This window comes from Osmia bicornis, chromosome 7 (genome assembly GCF_907164935.1).
Source record: "Osmia bicornis bicornis chromosome 7, iOsmBic2.1, whole genome shotgun sequence".
In the NCBI taxonomy this organism is placed as follows: Eukaryota; Metazoa; Arthropoda; class Insecta; order Hymenoptera; family Megachilidae; genus Osmia; species Osmia bicornis.
Genome location: NC_060222.1, coordinates 10,569,866 through 10,589,208, shown reverse-complemented (window position 1 = coordinate 10,589,208; position 19,343 = coordinate 10,569,866). Strand labels below are relative to the sequence as shown.

General features: G+C 43.9%; 1 non-coding gene and 1 pseudogene across 1 annotated transcript; both read right to left on the bottom strand.

The window, feature by feature from the left end:
• Positions 1-1,888: 1,888 nt before the first annotated feature.
• LOC123988013 lies at positions 1,889-9,754 on the bottom strand (annotated as a pseudogene).
• A 2,351-nt stretch (positions 9,755-12,105) lies between these two features.
• On the bottom strand, positions 12,106-12,260 carry LOC114881603. Its single transcript, XR_003790303.2, has one exon. It is a non-coding gene; the product is annotated as a 5.8S ribosomal RNA (ribosomal RNA).
• Positions 12,261-19,343: the final 7,083 nt, after the last annotated feature.

Genomic DNA, 19,343 nt, shown 5'->3' with positions numbered 1-19,343 from the left:
GATTGTTGAAATTTTCGACTCATCGGTTCTAAGAGGCGAAGCAATACGCCGCTAGGACTTTGAAATATTTCGCTGCGTAACTATAGTTCGATTTTTTTATAGTAAATATTTGGCAATTTTGGTGTACTCATCCGACTCCGAATGGTGAAAGCATCGTAACAAACGATGTTTCATCTTAGAGGGGAGATGTTACGCATCCGTCTCGGAAATTTCCTTATATGGTGCTACAAACCCTTCTCAAGAAATTTCCTTATATGGAATCGGATGTGTGCACCCGACACCAACCGTCTTCTAGAAAATTCGAGACCAACGCAAAGCAAGGGCGCGGTCCTACGGGTCACGTAGAGTCAGTCCCCACCACCCTTTTTACTCTAGTTTTTGAGTATAAAAAGGGTGGCGACAAGGGCACATCGGGTCTAGTTGAAGTCTAGAATCAGTTCGATACACGTCAGTACGTTCTTTTTCGGATAATCTCTGCAACGAGGAAACTCTGCGAGATCGGGTATTCAAGTCCCTTTCAAGCACTCACAGTAACTATACAGTACGTTCTCGGCTGTTAAGCATTATTATAATCGTTGTAATCCGCCCCCGTTTGCTCGTGTTCGTGAAAACCGAGAAGGATTAGATTCTTGCTTCGCGGAATCGAAACTAAACTTTATTTATTCAACTCATTTCAAACGTGCAACCTAGAGTTCAATTCATTGAATACCCCGACAATTACACACAACAATTGTAAGGTCCGGAATAGAGAATAAACTCATACTAGTTTAATTTACATACTATTGTACAATTATATTTACTGTCCAGAAACCCACTAAGGTGTACCTTTACCGCTCGAGGTACATCAATCAAGTTACTAGACCTAATACTAACGCTTCCTGCGGCTCCCTACGTTAGCCATACGTAGGTTCGTCCGCATATCACTCTCCTGAGGCTCCCTACGTTAGCCATACGTAGGTTCGTCCTCCACTCTACACCTTTCCTGTGGCTCCCTACGTTAGCCATACGTAGGTTCGTCCACCATAGCCAACCTCCTGGAGCTCCCTACGTTAGCCATACGTAGGTTCGTCCACCATAGCCAACCTCCTGGAGCTCCCTACGTTAGCCATACGTAGGTTCGTCTCCACGTCTACTTCCTTAGGCTCCCAGTGTTAATAACAACACTGGTCAAGCCATTAACAATTACCATTTACCTAAATTAAGCCCCGGCTACGCAGCCGCCCCCTCCGGCTCGTAACACCTCTTAGAACCGATTAGTCGAAAATTTTAACAATCTTATTTTTACTTTCTGTACGACTGATCCATCGTTAAACGCTATTAAACTAACGCCTGTGATGATATAAATGTACATTTTCGCTCCATTTAGCCAAAAAATCGAACTTTACTTATGCTCAGAAATATTTCAAAGTTCGAACGGCGTGTTGCTTTCAAAGTGCCTCCCTCTAAATACCGATCGGCAGGCCGCTAGGTCGGCGGCGCACGGGATTACGCCCAGGCGTATACGGGGGCAAATCGCCGTGAGAGCGTGCGATTTCGACTTTCGCAATAAGATAGTCTCACTTATGAAAAGATACGTATACCCCTCCAAAATAAAAAAACATGTTCATGACGTTCAATGTAGATCTTGATCGAAATATATGGTTTACGAACCGTTCATTGAAAGACAATTCATCGAAAGACAGTTCACCGAAGACAATTCACCGAATGGACAATTTATCGAATCTGCAATTCATCGAATGGACATTTCACCGAATACCGATTCACCGAATGCCATTTCACCGAACGCACATTTCACCGATAGTGACAATTCATCGAATGATTTTGATCTTATTTTGTCTTCCCGTTCTCTTCAAATTGTGATCTTTTAAATGATAAAGAAAGCGTTGCCGGCCACCTTGCGGCTGATAGGGCTGAGTCTCAACAGATCGCAGCGTGGTAACTGCTCTACCGAGTACAATACCCCGCCAGGTACCTAAGTCGTCTACAGACGATTCCGAGTCTCGACGTCGAACTTGGAGTACCCATGATCGACCGTTAGAGCGCCGCGGCCGTCGTTCGACGAGATCCCGACGACGAATCCGATGACGCCTGTACTGCAAACTGGGGCCCGTGCGATGACCGGTCACGAGGGCCGGCCACCTAGTAGTGTCACATTGTTTTGAGCCTTTCGACCCACACGAGACTCCTAGAAATATCGTTGCCACCTTTGTCTAGAAAGGATACGGCCTTAGAGGCGTTCAGGCATAATCCCACGGATGGTAACTTCGCACCACCGGCCGCTCGACCGAGTGCGTGAACCAAATGTCCGAACCTGCGGTTCCTCTCGTACTGAGCAGGATTACTATCGCAACGACTAGTCATCAGTAGGGTAAAACTAACCTATCTCACGACGGTCTAAACCCAGCTCACGTTCCCTGTTGGCGGGTGAACAATTCGACGCTTGGCGAGTTCTGCTTCGCTATAATAGGAAGAGCCGACATCGAAGGATCAAAAAGCGACGTCGCTATGAACGCTTGGCCGCCACAAGTCTGTTATCCCTGTGGTAACTTTTCTAACACCTCTTGCTGAAAACTCTTCAAGCCAAAAGGATCGATAGGCCGTGCTTTCGCAGTCTCTATGCGTACTGAACAGCGAGATCAAGCCAGCTTTTGCCCTTTTGCTCTACGCGAGGTTTCTGTCCTCGCTGAGCTGGCCTTAGGACACCTGCGTTATTCTTTGACAGATGTACCGCCCCAGTCAAACTCCCGGCCTGGCTGTGTCCTCGAATCGGATCACGCCGGAGTATTATCGGCGATCGGCGCAAGGCCTCACACCACTCTTGTACGCTTGGTTCTAGAATTCCGTGAGAACCGGGTCGAAACCACGGTGCACGCGCTCCGCCTAACCGAGTAAGTAAAGAAACTATGAAAGTAGTGGTATTTCACCGGCGATATAAAATCTCCCACTTATGCTACACCTCTCATGTCTCCTTACAATGCCAGACTAGAGTCAAGCTCAACAGGATCTTCTTTCCCCGCTAATTTTTCCAAGCCCGTTCCCTTGGCAGTGGTTTCGCTAGAAAGTAGATAGGGACAGAAGGAAATCTCGTTAATCCATTCATGCGCGTCACTAATTAGATGACCAGGCATTTGGCTAGGACCGTTGTTAATTATGCCAAGTAACAATTTTGCCAGTGTATTAGGCGTTATTATGCCCGCTGGTAGGCATGTATGCTACATTCATCGTGAATGTGATCTAAGGTTCTGTTTGCTTCGTGCAAATGATGTTGCAGAGTGTCCGCTTAACCGTTACACTATTTATCTTCTCTTCCTGTGGTTCCCGTTCAAGCTGTCTGGACGATTGTTGTTTTTGTTCTGGCGCTACACAGATGCCATAAACTGTCGGTGAATTGAGACACCCCTCTGGAGTGCCAGATTGCACACGATCGATCTAATTGTCCTAGGCAACTTGAAAGTCTGAACGATGTCGTCGTTTCCGATCGCCCAACTGCCACGCGCGCCAAAAACGAAGGGCAACACCTGGACCTTGGGTACGTTATATATCGACTTTACTTTGTCTGAGACATCAGCGGTACTGTATTTTTCTTTTTTGATTTTGTGGGCATTGGAGAAAGATATGGGTTTCGATTCATATGTGACAGTGGTTTCCAAAATGTATGCAGTATCGTCTTTGACACAAATCAAATCAGGTATATAGCGGTCAGACTTTGTGGTAAGCCTTGGAGCCTCCTCACACGGAACGCCGGTCTTAACAATCGATGTTTTTAATGTTTTATTTATATTGTCATGGCGTTTCATACGTATGAGGTGCGTCACAGGACAACGCTGTAGAACATGGTACAGCGATTCTCTAGTTCCGGCACAGGATGGATTCCTGCACTCGGTGTCCTTCATATAGGGCGCTCCTTTGGTGGGAAGGAGGCCAATACGTAGTTTTATAGCGCCGAGGTAATCACTTCCAGTCCAGAACTTTGGAGGATGATAAATCCAAGAGGATATGCCTGGCGATGTTAGAGCCAGGCCAGCGCCTAGGGCAGTTTTGTGCAGTTCGGTTGCCCAGAAGTCCTGAACAGCCGACGTCGACGTCATATTTATTCCTGTTAGCATCCTACGGAGTTTAGCACATAACGCCTCGATGATAGAAGTGCGCATTACCGCTTTCACATCGTCATCGCCACGGGTAGAAAGGCGCTCAAGTCTCTTCAGGTATACGCACGCTATGTGATATCGAAGCGATGGAATACCGGGGCCACCACTTTTAAGAGGAGCATGGAAATAGGCAGTAGGCATTGTGAGCGGGAGGCGCAATGTCGCTTTTAGGAATTTCAATATGCAACTATCGATATAAAGTAGTCGCTTCTTGGTCACATCCATCGTCTGAAGGCCATGATGGAGACGTGGTATCAAATACCGTTGTAGAATTTGGAGCTTTTGCCACGGTTTTAAGGGGGAAGCTTTAAGTCGACCAAGCATCTCCTCGAGCTTGGAAGGAGATGGTGACGCAACTCCTCGAAATCCGTAGTGCAATCCAAGATATTTTAGTTGAGAGGAAACTCCCAGTGTTGGGACGGGAGAGCCATTAATTTTTAATAACGGCTTAGTCTCAACGACAAGCCGCTTCGTACCGGGTACAGATATGTACTGGAATGTCGCACACTTGTCAACATTAACATGGAGTTCATGGCGCTTAAATTAAGCTTCAATGATTTTTATATGGCTTCGCATTATTGCAGGTGACGGAGAAATAATGACCACGTCATCGGCGAAGGCAAGAGCAATGATATTTCGATCTCCAATTTTGACACCAGTACCATCGCTCAGTTTACCTAATAATCCATCAAGGACGACATTGAAAAGAAACCCAGACAGGGGATCACCCTGCTTAACCCCTCGATTGACACACATAGGTCTAGAGCGTGCACCATTACATTCGAGAACGGTTGTTATATCTCGGTAATTTGTTTCAATATACTGTATCGTATGCTCATCAACGCCACGTTCACGCAAGGCATCAACAATAGAAGTTAGCGATACACTGTCAAAAGCCTTGGCAAGGTCAATTGACATAATAACAAACGGCTTGGAGGTTACTGTTTGCAAGATGGAGTTGTTGGCCATTGTTCCATCTATTTTGGTGAAGCCACGTTGCCAGTGGACCAGTTTAATTTCATTTTCCAGTCGAGAGGCAACGATTTTATTCAACAGTCTTAGTACCCTGCTCGATACCGTGATCGGGCGCCACTGTTTAATGTCCCGAGTTTTCGAGGACTTGGGTATAAGTGAAGTCTTATTCTCGCGCAGGACAGGTGGTAAAACTCTTAAACCCCAAATAATGTTGAGCAGGGCCAATAGGTCAGTGCGATTCATAGACCTCAAATGCTCCCTAGTGATGCCGTCCAGCCCGGGGCACGTTTCTTTGAGCTTGCGAAGCTGTGTGTGAACCTCGGTAGGTGAAATAGGCTGGGAAACATCAACAGCACATTCCGAGCGAGCAGCACGAGGTCTCCACCCGAGATCTTTATGGGCAAAAATGTCTCCGTTGTGAGATTCGAATTCTGATACGTCAGGGGACTCCGGCGGATCCAGTGAGGAGCCCGTGAGTATGTGTTCGGCAGCTTGTGTCGGATTCCTCGAAAAGAGTTTCTGGAGACGAGCGTACTCAGACATACTCTCTTAGCACGCCTGCCTTTCGGTTTTTTATGTGTGTAGCCGGCTGCATATCTGTCACTAATTTTATATTTGTATTCATGTTCTTTGGATCTATCACGGATAAATTTATCAATCATTAATAAAACGGGTTTTTCAGGCCTATTGTGTAAAAGCGAATTAATAATTTTATTCATTTCTGGAGAGGTGCCATCGCATATACTCGATAATAAGAGGCATATTTCTCTGGATGAAATCAGAGAACAGGGTTCATCAACACACCTTAGATGCAGATAAGGAGGATCCGTTGATGGAGTCAGAGAGTGACTACTCGGATCATTAGCGTTTGATAACACGCCGGATAAGTCATTTTCGGGAATTATGGTCAATGCCTCCTGCTCCTGGGTGTTAACAGATGGAGGTTCGGTGTTTTTACTCGAATCAAGCTCTTCAGCAAGGAAAGCTTTATATTCGGGGCGTTGCCTCAGCTTTTTCACTCCATCTTGACTACGACCAAATTCTGTGGATAGAATGCGGACGATATCCTTATGAAGTAGTTTACTTCTGTTAGGCAGGGTTGCCTCATATGAAGCGATCGCCTTTATCTCGCCCTCAGAATATTTAGGACGCGCAGCTAGCTGCCTAGAGTGAGCCAATTCAAGGTCAGAGGCATTGTACTCCGCTGTGTGTGATAGACGAATATGCTGGCGCAGACCAGCATATGATTTAAAAGATCTGGAGCAGTGGTTACAGGTATTTCCGTCCGCTTGCATAGGTGGGGCATTACATCGCCTCACATGCTGCTTGGCACTTGACGTTGTTCTGTCAGCGAGCAAGATCCGACAAGAAGGGCAGCGTTTTGGTGCAGAACTACTAGTCCCGCGTTCAGAACCTGAAGTTGAAGTTGATGCCAGGGAGCTGTACGCACCCTGGTAGGTGTTGCCACCATCGCCGTCGCCACTGTTAGGGACCGACGGCATCCGAGGCTAGTTTTTAGTATTTTTTGCGTTTTAAAATTGCCCGAAGGCGTGAGCTGAGTGGGGAGCAAACCCAAACAGCCCACTTGGCTTTCGCCACGATTCGCCGCACTCCGTTTAGCCATGGAATCATTTGACAACCATGTTACCGGCAGGTACCACGAGGAGGTAGGTCGTGCGACTTGGACAGGAAAGGCTGAGGGGCCAAAGGCCTGTATTACGCATCACCGTCCCTGTAACTACGACTCGCAAAAGCGACCACGCCGCGCCCAAGGTGTCACTCGATGTAAAGTGGCTCCCGATCCCTCCGCACCTCCACGAGGTGAGAGCCGGGCAACGTTCAGTTGGTAACGACTGAACGGCTGAGCCGGAGGGAAGGCACCGTGAGCGCGACAAGGGCTCTTAAGAGAGTCATAGTTACTCCCGCCGTTTACCCGCGCTTTTTTGAATTTCTTCATGTTGACATTCAGAGCACTGGGCAGAAATCACATTGCGTCATCACCCGTGAGGGCCATCGCAATGCTTTATTTTAATTAGACAGTCGGATTCCCCTAGTCCGTGCCAGTTCTGAGCTAAGCGTTGAATGGCGGCCGAAGAAGCGATCACGACGGCGTAACCGCCACGGAAGCCTCGCAGCAAGGAAGATCCGCGGGAGGCCAAGGCACGGGACCGAGCTCGGATCCCGGGACGCGACCGAAGTCGCCAACCGTTCACCTCGCTCAGGCCCGGCACGTCAGCCAGACCCGCTTCCCGACCAAGCCCGACACGCTCCGCTCCTTAGAGCCAATCCTTATTCCGAAGTTACGGATCCAATTTGCCGACTTCCCTTACCTACATTAATCTATCGACTAGAGGCTCTTCACCTTGGAGACCGGCTGCGGATATGGGTAAGAAACCGCGCGACATCTCCACGTGGCCCTCTCCTGGGTTTTCAAGGTCCGAGGGGAAGATCCAGACACCGCCGCAACTGCGGTGCTCTTCGCGTTCCAAACCCTATCTCCCTGCTAGAGGTTTCCAGGGAACTCGAACGCTTATACAGAAAAGAAAACTCTTCCCAGATCTCCCGACGGCGTCTCCAGGTCATTTTGGGTTACCCCGACGAACACTCTTACAAGGGCCCGAATGGTATGCGATTCTGCTGCCGGGTTCCGGAATAGGAACCGGATTCCCTTTCGCCCAATGGGTGTGCATCTCTGCAACTATTGTGTTATATTAATTCGATTTAGCCATATTTAACAGTTTTGTGTTGTTGCCTTTTTTTCTGAGAGCTTTAGGACACCTCATTTACATAGGATTTCTCTTAGGGCTTAGGATCGACTGACTCGTGTGCAACGGCTGTTCACACGAAACCCTTCTCCACGTCAGTCCTCCAGGGCCTCGCTGGAATATTTGCTACTACCACCAAGATCTGCACCGACGGCGGCTCCAAGCAGGGTCACGCCCAGACCCTTCTGCGCACACCGCCGCGACCCTCCTACTCGTCAGGACTTCATGGAGGACCAAATTTTGTCCAGCCCCACTTGCCACTGACGGCGGAGTATAGGTGCGACGCTTCAGCGCCAGCCATTTTCAGGGCTAGTTGCTTCGGCAGGTGAGTTGTTACACACTCCTTAGCGGCTTCCGACTTCCATGGCCACCGTCCTGCTATCTTAAGCAACTAACGCCTTTCATGGTATCCCATAAGCGTCGACTTAGGCGCCTCAAATCTGCGTTTGGTTCATCCCACAGCGCCAGTTCTGCTTACCAAAATTGGCCCACTTGGCACTCTGATCCAATAATAAAATCTCATGGCTTCATTTGATGCAAGCAAGCCAGAGATCTCACCCATTTAAAGTTTGAGAATTGGTTGAGGTCGTTTCGGCCCCAAGGCCTCTAATCATTCGCTTTACCAGATGAGACTCGCAATAACGTTTCGAGCGAGTGCCAGCTATCCTGAGGGAAACTTCGGAGGGAACCAGCTACTAGATGGTTCGATTAGTCTTTCGCCCCTATACCCAGTTCCGACGATCGACTTGCACGTCAGGATCGCTACGGACCTCCATCAGGGTTTCCCCTGACTTCGTCCTGACCAGGCATGGTTCACGATGCGAGGCCTAATCGTAACGAGGCCCATCCTCCCTAGGTCGACACAGAGGACGACATTCACTTTCATTTCGCCTTTAGGTTTATTTATATCCCAATGACTCGCGCACATGTTAGACTCCTTGGTCCGTGTTTCAAGACGGGTCCTGAGAGTACCCAAAGCAATAGCGTCGCCGACCGGTAATTCAAAGCATGGCCAGTCCAAGGACTCCTCCTGCTAACAGCTGGCCAGGCCCGGGGACGGCGCATAGTCCGTACATCCGGGTATTATAACTGAACCTAGTTTGCGGCGGTCCTGACGCACACACATTCGAAAATGGATTGGTTGCTGCCCGATACCGTCTGAGTACCGTCGCGCAGTCGGCCAGGCAACCGAGGGTCTGTCACGAACGCCGTTAAGGCGACGGACAGGCTCCGCCTCGGACCGTAGACTGACACGCAACGGGTCGCGACGTTCTACTAGGGGAGAAGTGCACGACTACCTCGCCAGAACGTTCGCCGAAGGTGGTGTGCCCTCGCTAATGGAACCCGAGGGTCCATCCGGGGCATCGCGCACCAACGGGAGCCAGCGTGGTTGACGATGAATCTCCCCATTCGATCTTTTGGGTTTCTCAGGTTTACCCCTGAACGATTTCACGTACTCTTGAACTCTCTCTTCAAAGTTCTTTCCAACTTTCCCTCACGGTACTTGTTCGCTATCGGTCTCGTGGTCGTATTTAGCCTTAGATGGAGTTTACCACCCACTTAGGGCTGCACTCTCAAGCAACCCGACTCTAAGGAGAGATCCTCCCGAAACGCGTACCGGTCACTATGGGCCTGGCATCCTCTATGGGTAAATGGCCCCATTCAAGATGGACTTGGACGCAATTCGATGTCTCGGGATAAACGGATCCTCCTGAACACTACATTTCCCAGCGGCGGTACCGCGGGATTCAGTGCTGGGCTCATTCCTGTTCGCTCGCCGCTACTAAGGAAATCCTAGTTAATTTCTTTTCCTCCGCTTAATAATATGCTTAAATTCAGCGGGTAATCTCGCCTACTCTGAGCTCGTCAATTTCTTTGGTTTCATCGAAAGGTGAATATTATGCTCGATGCCAAAAAAATAAAAAAATAAACGAAAAGAAGCAAAAAAGCAAACACGTAGAGAATCTGTGCGCGAATAAACCTTTCGCATATTCAATTTTTCCTCTCTCTCTCGTTTCAAAATGTTTGTATTATTTATCGTTCGATGAAACGAGCACAAGAGGGAAAAAAATTGAGACACGACGTTCCCATGATTTTCGTGTTACTTCCTTTTTGCTTCAAAACATTTTGTGGACTGCAGCTTCGTCGTATTGCTTTTATCAATTTTTAACAATTTCAGAGCGAAGACAACTCGCAAGACGACCCATTTCGTCCCGGTTCAATTTTAACGTCCGTCCGTATTATTTTTTGCTCCACAAGAGATTTCGAATAGGTTTCTTTCTCTTTATTTATCATCCCTTCTTTTCGAGCGCAACTGTTAGAATAGGCACAATTTATGGCATGGCAAGTTTAGAAATATCAGATCTTTTGTACAAAATAGTTTTACCCGTGCCATATGGTTGCCAGAGCTTGACGGTACCTGGCAGAGTTTAAAATAATTAGAAAGGCCATGCCATAAATCGCATAGACTCGAAGGGTAACTCTGCCGCGATGACCTAGAGGAACCACGTGCGATTTCTGGAAAAACCCAGACCAGTGCACACTTTTCCTCCCTCGTACGAAGGGCACATTCGCCTTCCAGTTTTCGCCATTCCAAGGGCGTACTGGAAGGGAGGAACTGCGACTATTTAACCGTTTTCAAGTTGCTCGAGGAGAAGATTCTTAACCAGAACATAGTACAGATAGTACAGATAGAACATAGAAATAGACACACAAAGTTTTTCTTGAATTGTAACAAATTTTACACTCCACACATTGTAACACACACACACACAGCACCATTTAACTACGATTAAATACCTAAACCATCAATCGACATAATTATTTATCGGCCCCAAGCCGAATCAACTTGGGTGGTCCTTCACAACCTGTAGACGGCACTCCGTGCAAATACTCAGGACCTATCAACGTCCTAACAGCAACGGAAGCAAGAGGAAAAGCAAGAGCGAGAGAGAACATTTCGCGTGTATTTCATTTAGCAATTTTAACCAACACGCGATGTACTCCCCACACACCTCGTAGATTGAACTGCTTTTCTCTTCTTATCTCCCCTTAGCGCAAGGGTAAACTCCATTTTTCTCTTCTTTGGAACGCAACGAAACTTTCGAGGACTGGACGACCGAGCGATGGTCGCGCGGTCTTCGCTTATCTTTAACAAACGAAGTAGTCCGTATGTATTCTATATGTTGAAGCCTCCTAGGACTTTAAGCCATGCGAGACATTGAAATGCTGTTTTAACGGGAGCATGCATAATTGCTGCAAACATACTTTTATCACAAGTTCTAGCCACGCCACGGAGGCTTCGAAGTTCCTTCACCATTCGCTTTCCTCTCTTTTGTTACACAGTTTCAGACTACGATCAGGGGTACCGAAACGCTGCAATGATTGTAAACAACCATTTTTATCTTGGAGCGGAGCGTTCCTTTACTCGTTCGATTTGTCTTGTCGCGTGTGTATTCGCTTTTTCGACGCTTTTTAACCATTTAACTTGTTTAGCGAAGCGAAACGCACAGACAGACAAAAGAAAGGAACAGCATCGCGCGTCAAACAGCGACGACCCATCTGAAGCGATCTTTTATTTATACACCGTTTGTAAACAGAGAGATATATAAAGCGCGGGGAATTATTCGAAACCCTGGGGCTATTCGAGCTTGCATTTCAGCAAATTATCATCTCAAACATTTCACTCGTTTGCTTTTTCTAAATTTATAGGAGAGCTTCTTTCGTTTATTTTTTCACACACCTTTCGTAAATATCGTTTCTGGCAACGTCGGGAGCGTAGATTTCTACGAGTGAACAATCGCGTAGATCCGATAATTCCAGTAGGATGGAGAATCTTTATAGATTATCTTCCGAGAACTCGGTGCTTTCACGGGCGGCCGTTTATAAATTTTAACGAACGACTCGCGCGCCGTGACGCACTTGCGCTAGTTCGAAGAGATATTTCGAAGTTTGTTTCTCTCCTTTCGCGGCCTGCATTTAGTGTATCTGTTGCGATTTTCGTCACATCGTTCCCACGACAAACGCCGACGAACTGCCCAACAATCGCTCGTACGTTGCGACTCCTTTTTTTATTTATCGTTCATTCATTCTTTCAATTTCGTTCGATAATCCCGCTCCGAAACGTTCTACTCTCGTTGAACGACGGCGGGATGTTTAAAAAGCAATGAATTACTCTTTTTCGAGAAGCAAACGCAAGCAGTCTTTAGTTAAGAAAACGACCCTCAGCCAGGCGTGGTCCAGGAATTGTATCCGTGGACCGCAATGTGCGTACGAAATGTCGATGTTCATGTGTCCTGCAGTTCACACGTTGACGCGCAATTAGCTGCGTTCTTCATCGACCCACGAGCCAAGTGATCCACCGTTCAAGGTAATCGTATAATTTTGTATTTCAAACTCTTTGGATCTTTAGTGTTATTTTCATTATTAACACACATCACATTCGATACCCACATCACTCTTCCACCCGGCGCGTGCAGGAGAGCGAATTCGGGCGTCGCCAACGTATTTGTTTGTTCGATCGTTGACGACACGATCGCGTCAAAAGACGGAAACCATCGGAGAAACGCTCCGTGGCGCGCTCCTTTCGACGGTCGGGCGTAAAGTACATTTCAAAACCTTGAAAACTACGAACGCACACAAGGAATTCGAGCGCGCGTCCTGTCGCTGAATCGTGCGCGTTGCGAGATTCGAAGAGACATAGGGCCGGCGACGATCGGTCTAACTAATGGACACATAGCTTTGCAAAGACTCGCTATCGTCGCTTCGCAGCCGGTCCGTAAACAATACACATCGATCAGGCGGATGCACGAATTTTACCACGGTGCGTGTTTCGTAGATTCAAGGTTACCCGCAAGTACCTCTCTCTCTCTATTTCGAAAGAGGAATCTCGATCCGTCCTTGTCGGACAATGGAGAAATCTTTTTACCGCAACACGGAAGGCAAAGCAGCAACCAAAGCGTTGTCATTATTACGCATTATCAGTATATCATTATTACTATATCTACATTGGCTATAATGTAATATACTGATTCCTTCCTACAGCTCAATGTACATTTAATAACAATATCATTATTACTATATCTACATTGGCTATAATCTAGTATACTGATTCCTTCCTACAGCTCAATGTACATTTAATTGCAATATCATTATTACTATATCTACATTAAATATAATGCAATATGCTGATTCCTTCCAACAGATCAATGAACATTTAATAACATTATCATTATTACTATATGTGCGTTAGATATGTAATATACATTTAACAACAATGTCATTATTACTATATCTACATTGGATATTATGTAATATACTGATCCATTCCCACAGATCAATGTACATTTAATTACAATATCATTATTACTATATCTGCATTAGATATGTAATATACACTTAATAACAATATCATTATTACTATATCTGCATTAGATATGTAATATACATTAAAAAACAATACCATTATTACTACATCTACACTGGATATAATGTAATATACTGATCCTTTCCTACAGAACAATGTACGTTTAATAACAATATCATTATTACTATGTCCGCATTAGATATAATGTAATATACTCATTCCTTCCTACAGTTCAATGTACACTTGATGTTGGTGCGGCTTCGGAACTTTTAAATATCTCGATATATCTCGAAAACTATGCATCTGATCAAAAAATGTCATAGAACTGTTACGTCTGGTGAGACGTTGGAGCTAGCTAGTAAGTTAGTCAGTAAGATATATTGATCATATTGTATAATCACGTTTATTCTGATCGTATTCCTTTATATTATTCATTCTTTACATAATCTTTCACATTATTATCTATTATATATTATTCATATTATATACTTACCATAGTGATATTCCATATAAGATTGGCGCTCGTATCTATTACGCATAGCGACAGTCTGTAGCAGATTAGCGCTTGTATATAATCTTTAGATAAATAAGAATATTACTCACGCGCAACAATCGCTTCTCCGAAGTGATTAAGATTGCCGCTTCGGAATAATCTCTAGCAATTAAGGATGTTAGTATTAAGATTATAATGTTTAGTTTATAAAGCGATAATCGATAGGCGCTTCCAGGGGAAGAGTTGACTATCGATTCTTGGTTAGTCATAAGGATGTTATGACTAACGTTAGATCAAGTTAATCTTAAGGCGATAGTTTAAGTTACCGCCTTGAGAAACGTTGACAGATATGCGTAACAAGATAACTCCTACCTACAGTAACTTCCTTTGTTTAGGATCATTATAAACGAGCCGTGAGACTAGAGCTCTTCGTCATTTGCCGGATCACCTACATCCGCTCCGAATCGTCCTCAGTTCCTTGCGACAACGCAATACCGGGCTTTATTAAAGTCACGATTATACTAAAGACCTCAGACGTTTAATATTAAAGACAAGTGTATCTTATATTATCCATCTTCATTAAAATATATTATATAATTTATATACATAAATTATAACGTGTTTTATTCTTTCGAATAATTCTTACAATCGCTCACCGTACAGTTCGCGAGTATCTTTACGCGAGTGATATTGGAGACTAGTTCCTGATCGACGACAATCATCACGGTATCCCAGGTAGACACGGACGCAAACACCGTGTGACATAAAAGATTGCGTATATTTGTACGAAACGGATGACGTAGACGGCTGCCACCCTACTAGCAGCACCCGGGACATAATAGAACGTAAATAGTAGGAAATTTAATTTGCTACAAAAAAGGTCTCTCAACATTTTCCCATAGTTCGCACTGTTTCCGAGATATTTGCCTTTATAATGTTGGTGCGGCTTCGGAACTTTTAAATATCTCGGTATATCTCGAAAACTACGCATCTGATCAAAAAAAGTCATACGACATAAATAGTAGGAAATTTAATTTTCTACAAAACAGGTCTCTTAACATGTTGCCATAGCTCGCACCGTTTCCGAGATATTTGCTGATTCACCTGAAGGAAAGGAGACATTTCTTCTTCTTCTTGCTCTTCTTCTGCACAGCTGCGCTGAACGTGACATTTACAGCTTAGAATAGTGCAGAGTTACCTCAAAGAAAGGGGCCACGGTGTTTCTTAATCTTTATAATGTTGGTGCGGCTTCGGAACTTTTAAATATCTCGATATATCTCGAAAACTACGCAACTGATCAAAAAATGTCATACAACATAAATAGTAGGAAATATAATTTCCTACAGAAAAGATATCTAAACATTTTGCCATAGCTCGTACCGTTTCCGAGATATTTGCCTTTATAATGTTGGTGCAGCTTCGGAGCATTTGAATATCTCGATATATCTCGAAAACTACGCATCTGAGCAAAAAATGTGATAGAATATAGATAGTTGGAAATTTAATTTCCTACAAAAAAGGTCTGTTAACATTTTGCCATAGCTCGCACCGTTTTCGAGATATTTGCCTTTATAATGTTGGTGCGGCTTCGGAACATTTAAATATCTCGATATATCTCGAAAACTACGCATCTGATCAAAAGATGTCATAGAACATAGGTAGTAGGAAATTTAATTTTCTACGAAAAAGATCTCTTAATATTTTGCCATAGCTCGCACCGTTTCCGAGATATTTGCCTCTATAATGTTGGTGCGGCTTCGGAACATTTAAATATCCCGATATATCTCGAAAACTACCCGTCTGATCAAAAAATGTCATAGAACAGGGATAGTAATAAATTTAATTTTCTACAAAAAAGGTCTGAAATGCAAAGTTATCTGAGGGAGTGGATTAGTATATTACATTATATCCGGTGTAGATATAGTAATAATGGTATTGTTTTTCAATGTATATTACATTACCAATGCAGATATAGTAACAATGATATTGTTATTAAATGCACATTGATCTGTAGGAAGGAATCAGTATATTACATTATATCTAATGTAGATATAGCAATAATGATATTGTTATTAAGGGGAGGTTACCGTTCATGACGATGAAAAATTCGATTTCTTTTTTTTTACATAATTTGCATCCTTAAAGTGTTTAGAACGCGTAGGTAAAGGATATTTTCATATCGAAGGTATTTTAGAATTTACAACCGGCTGAGCGGAATATTTGAACTTTAAATGTGTTTTTCTCGTAACAGCATTTCTTAGAGCGCGGGGCGCTCTACAGCTTCATCGGATTAACCGATTCACATGAATCCTCCGCCAATTGAACGGAAATTCAATTTGCGGGGCCATCACGAAGCGATTTTTGTTAAAAATTAATTTACAAATATTCTTTTCGTCCATTGAACAAAAAACAAAAGAGCAAAAAAATTCGGTTTTTTCTTCAAACGGCTGTCATTTTCTTATCCAGGGGATTTTTAGAAAATGAAAAACGGTAAAGCCCCTCAAATTTATTCTAGCTTAGTAAGTAGTGGGGCTATGCCGGTTCTAATTCACTTGCGTCAGCATTTTTTTTGCTGACTCAGCATAAATTTGACACCCTCAGCAGAAATATGATACCCCCCACCCTCACCCCGTACCCCCCACCCCCGTTTTGAACTGAAATTTGACACCTTCGGGGTGGGAGGTGCGGGGTGGGGGTGGGGGGTATCATATTTCTGCTGAGGGTGTCAAATTTATGCTGAGTCAGCAAAAAAAATGCTGACGCAAGTGAATTAGAACCGGCATAGCACCCTTTTGAGCTTGAACTATTTTTGGCGTCACCTATAACATTCCATGACCTTGAACTGAAATTTGACACCTACGAGACCCCCCACCCCATGACCTTGAGATAAAATCTATTTTTGGCGTCACCTATAACGCCCCACCGCACCCCTCATGACCTTGAACTGAAATTCGACACCTATGAGACCCCCACCCCCCTGGAACTATTTCCTCTTATCGGAAGACAACCACAAGACCCCCTCCCACCTTAAACGGAATTTTTCTACGTCTTGGAAATGAGGTTTTTGTTGACGCAGTAAATCTGACACTGCAATTCATGTATGTGTGGGTGCTATCATCATTAGCACAGATTGAACCTTTTTCTCTATGTATGAGATCGAGACTTTAATAAAAATGGAGGAAAATCGGCAATGTGTGTCATGTGTAGTTGGATAATCAAAAGTGCATGAATACTTAACGCGTTTGTGAAAAAGAGTGTGTTATATGTGGTTTGATAATCAGAAGTGCATGAATACTTAACGCGTTTGTGAAAAAGAGAAATGGAGACCGCGTTACTGCGAGAACTCGAACGCATTGCCGAATTATTGGCGCAACGGGTAATAAACATCAATACCGAAGATGAGCGTTGTGAGTGCTTGATGCAATGTGACCAATGCATTGAATTGATAGACGATCGATTACAAATGGGGGGCGATTTATCAGTCGAAGGACGGCGAGATATGGAAGCACACAAAGAAAGAATCGGTGCCTTGCGTAGGACATTGCATCGTAACAATGATCATCCTAGTGGTCAAAATGCAATATTACTGAACGAACTTGCATGTATAGAACAACTTTTACCCCAACGTAATGCGGCCATAAGTAGTAACGACGACCGAGACGCATGTCTGACGCAATGCAATCAATGCATTGATTTAATGATAGAACGATTGCAACTCGAAAAGGACTTATCAACTGGTTTGAAAAATAGTTTAACAGCCAGGATAGCGAGATTTAAATCGTTAAGAGCAGAGTTACACGGATCTGTAAAAATAGGTGAAGGTCAAAGGAGAACAGGTGCTGAATCGCACACATCATCATCATCTCTTATCTGGGAGGATGTAGAATCAGCTTTCCATAACCGGATAACTACAGGAATTGTAATCAACACCGAGCATATTGACCCACGAAACTTTTTGGAAGATGCTAGAAAAATAGTATTCCAACGTCTAGCGGAAGTTTTCCAAAATCATTCATGCATAAAAGTGAATACGGTATTCTATGGGGAGTTTACCGTTAATAATAAAAATGATGTGAAAAATTTGATTGCAAAAAATAAGCAATTATTTTCTACATCGAACTTGAATGATTGGTATGACAAATACGTTATGAACTCAACCTTAACACTGCTGGAAGAATTTCAGGAACGGGACAGCGGTTGGGCGTTATCGAAAATTCTCCATTTGATGTTAAATATCAATAAATGCAATCCGATGCACGCTGGCTGTTATACCGACATACCAAAAACAATTAAGGACAAAAGAGCGGTAGTGAATGTGGCAGTTGCAGATGATACATGTTTTGTCAGATCGATAGTTGCAGCATTATATCCCGTCTATGTGAATGCACATCGACCATCATCATATCCCAACTACAACACCGTTTTAAATTTGGATGGCATCGCATTTCCAGTAACGCTTAATCAAATATCAAAATTTGAGCGTCAAAACGATGTTTCGATAAACGTTTATTTCTGGGACTTGAATATGAAAACGTGTGTTCCGCTCCAACTTACCGCCAACAAAAGATTTCGTCACGTTAACCTGCTGATGCTTGAAACCTCCAACCATAATGTGTATCACTTTGCATGGATTAAAAGTCTGTCCCGGCTTCTTTCACGCCAGCTCAGTAAAAACGAACATAAAACTTATATTTGTGACAGGTCTGTATCACAACATTAAGATATATTTCAGTCTATGCGTTTTTCTTTTGTACTAATGCAGCTACTTTGTTTATATGCAGATGTCTTCACTACTTTTGTGTGGAAGAAAAGTTATTGAAACATTCGAAGGATTGCGCGAAGATGAACGACTGTGCAATCATTCTACCGTCAAATCAGGATAATTTAATAAAGTTTGATAATTTTTGTCACCGAGAACGTCATCCATTCATCGTTTACGCCGATTTCGAATGCTTGCTTAAGAAGGTTAATGGCAGCATCAATCAAGGACACTGCAATGCATACCAGCAGCACGAAGCATACAGTGTGGGATATTATTTTCACTGTTCCTACAACACATCTGTGTGCGATTATCGCACGTATCGGGGTCCTGACTGTGCTGCATGGTTCGTGAATGAACTTGAGAACCTTGTAAGAAAAATTGCGCCATTATTTAATACGGTTGTGCCCATGACAAATTTGACGGGTGATGAAAAAGAAAATTATATGAATGCAACGCATTGTTATATTTGCGAAAAACCGTTCGATATCGACGACACAAAAGTTCGAGATCATTGCCATTTCACTGGTCGTTACCGAGGACCTGCTCATCAGGGATGTAATTTAAATTATAAAAATAAACGTTTTATACCGATAGTGTTTCATAACTTATCGGGATACGATGCACATTTTGTAATAAAAGAATTAGTAACGATTATCGAAAGTTCAACATCAGTATTGCCAATTACGAAAGAAAAATATAAATATTTCATTTTCAACGAATCTAAAACGTTACAAAATTTCGCTTCGATTTATAGATTCATTCAAATTTTTAAGTTGAAGTTTAGATAAATTGAGTTCGTATTTAGAGAAAGACGATATGACGATCGCAATTTAAT